Source organism: Bidens hawaiensis, unplaced genomic scaffold (genome assembly GCF_021521415.1).
Source record: "Bidens hawaiensis isolate Kalapana, Puna unplaced genomic scaffold, B.hawaiensis_p1.1 tig00078831_1, whole genome shotgun sequence".
Taxonomy (NCBI): Eukaryota; Viridiplantae; Streptophyta; class Magnoliopsida; order Asterales; family Asteraceae; genus Bidens; species Bidens hawaiensis.
Genome location: NW_027503497.1, coordinates 16,120 through 24,900, shown reverse-complemented (window position 1 = coordinate 24,900; position 8,781 = coordinate 16,120). Strand labels below are relative to the sequence as shown.

Below are 8,781 nucleotides of genomic sequence, written 5' to 3'. Positions count from 1 at the left end.
TGAAGAAAGTTGTTTATGACGTTTGTAATCGATGCCGTAGCCAAATGATATTGTTTTAGCCAAGATCAAAATTTACAGAGAGCATGATCTGCTAAGCCAGAAGGAACTCGTAAAGTGAGACCTATTTTTGAAAATAAAGTTTTATTTTGCTTATCATGTTTGACAATTGTCATCCTGATTCCTTTTATTGTGAGTTTTGCTTACTATTTTGTATATATGAATCACTTTCTGAAGATAGTTTAAATTTAATGTTTTAAAAGCCGGTTCTTAATCGGTTGGACTCAAAAATGGTATAACCGGTTGAATCGTTTTGTATTGGGAGGTTCAACCGGGTTGACTAGCTAATCCTATAATCCATAAAAATACATCTTCAACTCCAAAAGTTACGTAAAAGAACAAGATTTCATAATAAAAAGTAATCCAAAAGTTTATCCTTAATCAAAAAATAATCCAAACAACGAACTTTTATAAGAGATTCACCGCATATAATCAACTACAATATTAATATAACAAATCCATACACAGTTCATTGAACTTGGAACACGTGACTCACCACTAAAATTGGTTGAGAAGCCTCGATGACACATTGGTAGGAAGAACTGATTTAATCGCATATCGACATGAAGTTGAGTTGTGAGGTTCTATGGTATATGGGGATAGGAACGGTCCGATCAGGTTGCGCTGGGTTAAAAGTTTAAATGTAGGTTAAAGGATTTAATGGGCCGTTAATTTTTTATTTAGTGATAACCGGTGGTACGTAAACCAAAATCCCGGCCCTAATAACCGGGCTGTATCCCACTATCATGCCGGCTCCTTACCCAAAATCCGATATAAGTTGTTTAACCCATCGTTATTTACTGGTTTTTAAAACTCTGGTTTAAATATCAGATTACTTAGAAAATAACTTATGTGAGCATAGTTGATGTCATGTTACCCACAAGTAGAGGTGCATAAATCGGCTTTTTTCTAATGCCCCGTTTCGGGTATGATCGGGTATTGAGAGAAATCGGGTAGGGGTTCGGGTAGGGTATTGAGGAGAAAAACTCAACCCTATGTACCCGGGTAGGGTATGATCGGATTCGGGTATTGGAACCGGGTACGACCGGGTATTAATACCCGGTTTTGAATTTGTAATTTTTTTATACATTTTTTAATTGTTTAAAATTAAATTTGGCTTTGTAATTTATAAAAATAATTTAACTATATTACACAAACCATAAATCCACTTAATTACAAATTATTTACTTAGTATATGCATTTTACAAAAAAACTTAAACATAAAAGTTGTGAAGTAAACATAAAAATATACTATAAAAACTCATGTATTATTTCGGGTATTAGAAAATTGGTATCGGGTATCGGGTATTGGGTATAGGGTATGACCGGGTCCGGGTATTTACGGGGGTATAAATCAGGTACGGTTCCGGGTACGGGTATTGACCTCAAAATGCATACCCTATCCATACCCTACGGGTAGGGTTGGTTCCGGTTTCAGGTATAGAATAACCGGGTATAAAAAATCGGTTCCGGATATTTTTTCGGGTTCGGTTCCGGGTATGGGTTTTTTATGCACCTCTAACCACAAGTGAAATATAGGTTGGGCCAAAAGTCTCCTTTTCCTTGTCCCCAGTCCATCAATTTCTTTAAAAGATAAAGAAAAGAGGGCCCGATAAAGAAAGTATGTCACCAGTGAGTAAGTGACCAAAATCCAAATTCAAACTCTATAGTACAATAATTTTTGTAGAATGTACTTTAATCACTAAACCAGATGACCTTATTTGTATATTTGTCAACTATAAATTTTAAAAAATGTGTTTCTATGTATTTATATCATATAGGTTCTCAAAGCTGAAAGTCACTCATGAAGCAATCTTTTCAATTGAGATGTCAGGCTTGCCAATGTTCATTGAATATATATATTCAAAAATCAGCTGGCGATAGCTGTCACTAACCCTCGCAAAAATCCATCATTAATATTCTCTATAGGACATGGGTCACTTTTTTTATTATAACAAAAATAAACTCTAGCAATACTCTTGTGAGTAATGAGAAATATACTAGTACAATACCGGTTAGAAAACCGAATAAATGAATATAAAATACAATATTTTATATTCCACAATTGATTTGAAACTAGTGTCTTTAGTGAGTACTTTAATGAGTCTTAATGTAGTATCATTATCTTCATTCTTTATTACATTGGTCATCGACTAAGCTCCTTAAAATGGCTAAAATCACGTATTCTCGAACAAGCTTTTGTGTAGTCTTCAAGAGAGCTTGATCCGCATCTTCATGTATGACCCTTTGATATAAAAACGAACAAAGTAATGTTAAAGAGTTTGTCTGTCTCCTAGGGTATAACAGCCAAAGCAGTAAGTACTGCCGAGGAAGGCACGCGCCCGAGGTTACACGTAATAAATTTGTGGTGTTTGAACTTATGAAAAAATAAGAATGTGAAGGTAGATCGAGTAGAGAGTGCTCATCTCTATATGGCCCTCAATATATGAGCTTTCAAGTGTTTTTCTCTTCTTTCTTTTCTCACTCTCTTAACCAAGGCACAAAGTCTTGTGTTTATACAAGAACCTTATGACTCATGAAAAGTCGACACCTACCTTTTCTAGTGAAATTTAAAAAAAATATATATCATAGGTTTTGTGGTGTCATGTATCATTTTACCTCATAAACATTTGCAAATAACCTTACTTTTAATACAAAAAAGCATATATATGTAATATGTATAAAAACGTTTGTGGCCCCGAACCTTATGTGTTCCGTCCGATGGTGCGGTTCGCACACCCTCTAAGCCTCCCCTGGTAAGCGATGGTGGTGAGCGGTAGACGCTAAGAGTTTGGATGGCCATTACCCCAAATCAAAACCTAAATCCTTGAAATATCACATATTCAACTATTCTTCTAATAATTATATAGCTTTAATTATTTCAAAGCATATAACAACATCAAATCTTTAGATCTACAAATTACACACATATAAGTCATTCTAATGATTCAGGTTTACCCGTCGAGTTCGAGTTCCTTCGTCATCCGTAGGCCTGAGTTCAAGCCGAAGGAAGATTGAAGAGAAGCTAAAACACGACGACGACAAAAATTCTCCCAGGTGGCTTCCTGACTGAAGTTTGAATATATTGTTGCAACTTCAGGTACACCCCACTTTAAAATGTTTTTCTGTTCTATTAGCATCTGCATACTGCTTCATACGGTTTCTTGCAACTTGTAAGTTTGTTTCCAATTGCTGAATCATCATTTCTCTTTCCTGATGTAACTCTTCTACTTCACCCACAATTGTGTCATTAGGAATGTAAGGTAGGAGCAATGGGGGCTTATAGCCATACAACGCCTCAAAAGGAGTCATTTGGATTGCAGAGTGGTAGGTTGTATTTTACCACCATTCTACAAGTGGTACCCATTTAACCAATTTCTTGAAGCATCCATGATCGTACTTCTGAGATAAGATTCAAGAAACCTATTGACTACTTCAGTCTGCCCATCACTTTGAGGGCGATAAGCAGTAGATAGGGCTAGTTACACCCCTTGCAATCTCATGAACTCCTGCCAGAACTTACTTAAAAATATTGGCTACCTGTCAGAGACAATTGTTGTAGGATTGCCATGTAGCTTGAATATGTCGTCTAAGAAAACCTGAGCCAAAGTAGTGGCAGTAAAGGGATGACATAAGGGAATAAAATGACTGTACTTAGTCAACCTGTCCACCACCACAAAGATGGGGTGTCTTTTCCCTGAACTTTTGGCAGCCCACCCCATGGACGTGTCACTAAAAACATGAGTAGGAATAGGTAAAGGTTGTAAGAGGCCTGGAGAGGCTAAAGTTCCATACTTTCCTCTCTGACATACTGCACATGTTTTTACAAACTCCAAAATATTGTTGGAGCAACCCTTCCAATAACAAAAAGAAGTGAGTCTTTTACGAGTAGGAATAACACCTGAATGACCTCCCACAGATGAAGCGTGAAACAATTGTAATAGATATCTTTTAAGGCCCTCATCTTTTCCAATATACAACTTATATTTTCTTGTTAATAGTTGATGCTGCCATTTATAATGAGGAACTTGAATACCTTGATCCAACTGTTGAATAATATTTTGTAACTTAAGATCAGAATTCCAAGAAGCCTTAATCCTATCCAATAACAATGGGTCAATGGAACTTATCCCCATTTAAAAAAAAACCATACCACTCACTCTAGATACCCCTTCTGCAACCACATTCTCTACTCCCTTCTTATAGACAATTTCATAAGCGTATCCCATCAATTTAGTTAACCAAGTTTGTTGTATGAGAGTATTCACTTTCTGTGAAAGTAGGAATTTAAGACTCTTTTGATCTGTCTTAATTACAAACTTCTTAGGCAGTAAATAATGATGCCATTACTTAACTGCCATTAGAATAGCTAGAAGTTCTTTCTCATAAACAAACATTAATACCTGTTTAGTAGACAAAACTTTGCTGATATATGCAATGAGATGGTTCTCTTGCATTAATACAACTCCAAACCCTTTGGATGAGGCATCTGTTTCCACCACAAACTCTTTATCAAAGTTAGGTAATGCCTAGACTGGTGTAGCAGTTAGAGCATTTTTGAGCTGATCAAATGAATATTGAGCTGCCTCAGTCCACTAAAAAGAATATTTTTTTAGCAGATCAGTGAGTGGCTTAGCTAAGACTCCAAAAGATCTTATGAATCTTCGATAATACCCTGCAAGGCCTAAAAAACCTCTGAGCTTCAAACTTTGAGGGCAAGGCCACTGTTGAACTGCTATGATCTTTGTTGGATCAGTGGCCACACCTTTAGCTGATATAATGTGGCCCAAATATTCCACCTAAGACCCTCCAAACGAACATTTGGATCTTTTAGCAAATAGAGAATGAGTTCTGAGCAGATTAAGGACTTCTTCCAAATGAATAAGAAGAGTTTGCATATTAGGAATATACACTAGAATGTCATAACGCCCTGCTTGCGGTGCGCGCATATAATGTATATATGTGTGAACCCACGGGTGGGCAAAAGTGAAATTGCACTAATTTTGACGTTATTTTACTAATCTCGTGAAAATAACGTTAAAAGTGGCGGAAGGTTAATCAGGCATCATGTGGTGGCGTTGATAGCCGAAAGACAAGTGTACATGCACCGATCAGCCGGTGTCCCGATGATTGAGTGTTATGTGCCTTATGTCCAAGGCTTGATGCAAAACTACTATCGAGCCGGGGGTCTCACCGGAAGCAGCCTCTCTATCCCTATGGGGTAGAGGTAAGGTTGTCTACATCTTACCCTCCTCAGACCCTACCATAGCTTTGCTATTGGCGGGATATACTGAGTACGATGATGATGATGATGATGATGATGATGATGACACTAGAATGTCATAAAAAAAAAGAGTGAATTTCCTCATAGTAGACTTGAAAGTGTCATTCATAAGTGCTTGGAAGGTTGCAGGAGCGTTGGTAAGACCAAATGGCATTACCACAAACTCGAACATGCCTTGATGGGTTCTGAATGCAGTTTTATGGATGTATTCGTCTGCCATTCTTATCTGATGGTATCCAGCTCGTAGGTCTAACTTAGAAAACACAGATGCTTGTCCCAACTCATCCAAAAATTCCTCAATAAGTGGAATTGGATATCTGTTTTTCACAGTCTCATCATTCAACCTCCTATAGTCCACACAGAACCTCCAAGAACCATATTTTTTCTTTACTAAAACACTAGTGAGGCAAGAGCACTATGGCTATGCCTGACCACCCCAGAATCTACTAACTCTTTAGTTAGGGTCTCAATCACATCTTTCTGAATTGCAGGGTATCTATAGGCTTTAAGATTGATTGTAGTGTTTTACTCTTTAAAGGTGATTTTATGATCAAAGGCCCTTTTGGGAGGTAGAGTAGTTGGGGAAGCAAAAACATCTTCATATTTCTTTAATAATGACAAAAGGGCATGATGGTCATTTACCTCAGAAATAGTAGCAACATGTTGGAAATTGCTACTGTTGTGTGCTTGAAGATTGAATAATTGTGCACTAGCTAAGCTAGCAGGTTGTTTGAGTAACCCTTGTAACTTCTTAGGAGAACATCTCATTAGAGAATTAGAATCAACAACCTTTAATTCAAACATTAAGTCTCCCACTTTGAATTTCATAACCAAATCTTTGAAATTCCACACAATATCATTCAATGTCTGTAACCATTGAACTCCCAATACCATGTCATAGCTGGTTAATGGTATTAAAATCATGTCAACTCTAAACCAGTTACTCTGCATCACCCATCTAAATTCTCACATAATTGGGTACAACACATCTTGTTACCATCAGCAATAGTAATGTTCAAGGAAGGGACTTGAACAACAGGACATTTAAGTTTAAGTGCCAGATTTAGGTCTAAAAAAATTATGGGTAGAGCCTAAATCTATCAAAATGTGTAATATTTTTGTACCAACTGACCCTTTTACCCTCATATTAGAATATGAGGACACACCCATAATATCATTCAAGGAAATATGAGGGTCATTACTAGTGTTGTGCTGATAGACTCTCTCTTTTAAATCATCATCCATATTGTCAGTTTCACTTAGTTCTATAACAAACATTTGCTTAGATTTACACACATGCCTAGGAGTAAATTTTTCATTACATCCAAAACATTCACACTTAGACCTTTTTTCTTCATATTCTTTAGTTGATAATCTCTTGTAATTCTTATTAGGAGCACTAGGTGTAGGTAACAATGATACTTTATTAGTACTAGGAGTCTGAAATCCTTTTGATTCACTATTAAAGGTATTAGCATATGGTTTAAAAACTCTTACCATTATTTTGAGGAACATGAGGATGAATAGCTTGATTTGATTTATCTTGCATTCTAGCCAATAAGTATGCCTCAGGTAAGTCTTTGGGTCGAAGGAGTCTTACCGGATACCCTATTTCAGGCTTCACAACTCTCAAGAATAGACTGACAGTATAGTCTTCAGGCAAAGAAACTCTTGTCAACCACATATCGAATTCTTGGCATAGTTCTTGTAGGCTCCCAGTTTGTTTTAATGAAACTAGAGCCCCTATAGCATCATGCTTCAGCGGATCAGCAAATCTGGTGGTTAAAGATCTCACATAATCTTGCCACAACAACCTTCTAATGGTTCCTCCCCTGGATCTTACAAAAGATTGATGCCACTGAAGTGCAGGGCCTTCAAGATTGATAACAACAAATCGGATCTTGAGTCTCTCAGGGGTTTCATCTACATCAAAGTATTGATCTACTTTACACAGCCACCCCTCCAAATTCTCACAATTAAACTTTGAGAATTTGAGCTTAGTTAGGCGTTTATTGTTTCTGTAATAACCTCATTCACTCTCTTCATTACGGTGAAATTCTCCATCAGTATATTGAAATTGTTCTTGATTTATCGGTTGACGACTTGTACTCTAGCTGCCATTGATGTTAGCTTGCACGAGTTTTAGAATCTCAGCCAATTGTGATGAATTCTTCTCAACCATGGATTGCAAATTGCCCAGAGTTGCATCATGATTATTGAGTCTGGTTTTGATCTCCTGGATTTTGGTGGAATCTTGATTACGAGTATTTGTCATAATATATTCTTTTAAGACAAAATTGACCAATCGATGATCAATTTTCAAGGATTTGAAACGAAATTGGACAAGAAATGAACCGAAAGTGGTTAATTTCAGAGTTTTGGAAAGAATTTGGATAGAAATTGATCGACGAATGATCAATTTCTGGGAAATTGAATCGATAAGAAGAAAGAATTAAAGCGGATTGAACAAAGATTATCGGAATTATCACCGGAAAGCGTTTCCGAGAGGACCGGAGTGCTTTGATACCACTGATAGCTAATCAAAATCAGAAAAGAAAAGTAGAGGAAAAATTCATCACTCACATAGCTGATTATCTCATTAACAGATTTTAGTTATTATACAACAACTAACGATCTAACAGTCTAACTATAAAAATGTTACAAACAATCCCTATAGTTATCACTATTACAGAATTTCCCCTTCAACTACTAACTATATAAAGTTGTCACAATTGGCCCTTCTAAAACATTTATGTGTAACAATGTAATAAAAACCTTGCATATAAATAAAAAACTACATGGAAAAAAATACCTATATATAATAAAAAAGGGTATATATTTATTATATATAATAGCTAATAAGTACGTAAATAAAAAAAAATACCTTAAGTATTAAAACATAATATACACGAAAAAAACAAATTTTATAAAATGCAAGAAAAGCTGAAAAACAAGTCGCGCCAGGTAGGGGTCGAACCTAAGACCTTCTGCTTAGGAAACAGAAGCTCTATCCACTGAGCTACAGGTGCCAGAGGCATGCAATATGTATTGAAAATATATAACCTTTAATTAGTCTCAGTTAATATTGGATGATAGTGATTTATCAACTATTCCGCTTAGCCTAAAGGCGATTTAATATCCTCCATTTCAACGAAATCTTTATTTAATAATTTTACAAGTTAAAATCCTATGTAAATTAACACTGTTCAAATAAAAACTTGGGGGCTAATCACCCTTTAACCGTGATAGACATATCTTTCAAACATATAAACATCTTTGAATTTAGCATTTGATATGTAGGTTTTTATTTATAAAATCATTCCAAATAATAGTAGGCGAAAAGGCATGCATGTACCGACAAACTATTTTGAGACATTTTTAAGTTTAAGTGGAGAAGAGAGGCAAGAGGAAAGTGTGGTGATTATACCATGGCTTTACCC

General features: G+C 36.1%; 1 non-coding gene across 1 annotated transcript; it reads right to left on the bottom strand.

The window, feature by feature from the left end:
- Positions 1–8,297: 8,297 nt before the first annotated feature.
- TRNAR-CCU (transfer RNA arginine (anticodon CCU)) lies at positions 8,298–8,370 on the bottom strand. Its single transcript has one exon. It is a non-coding gene; the product is annotated as a tRNA-Arg (tRNA).
- Between the last annotated feature and the right edge of the window lie 411 nt (positions 8,371–8,781).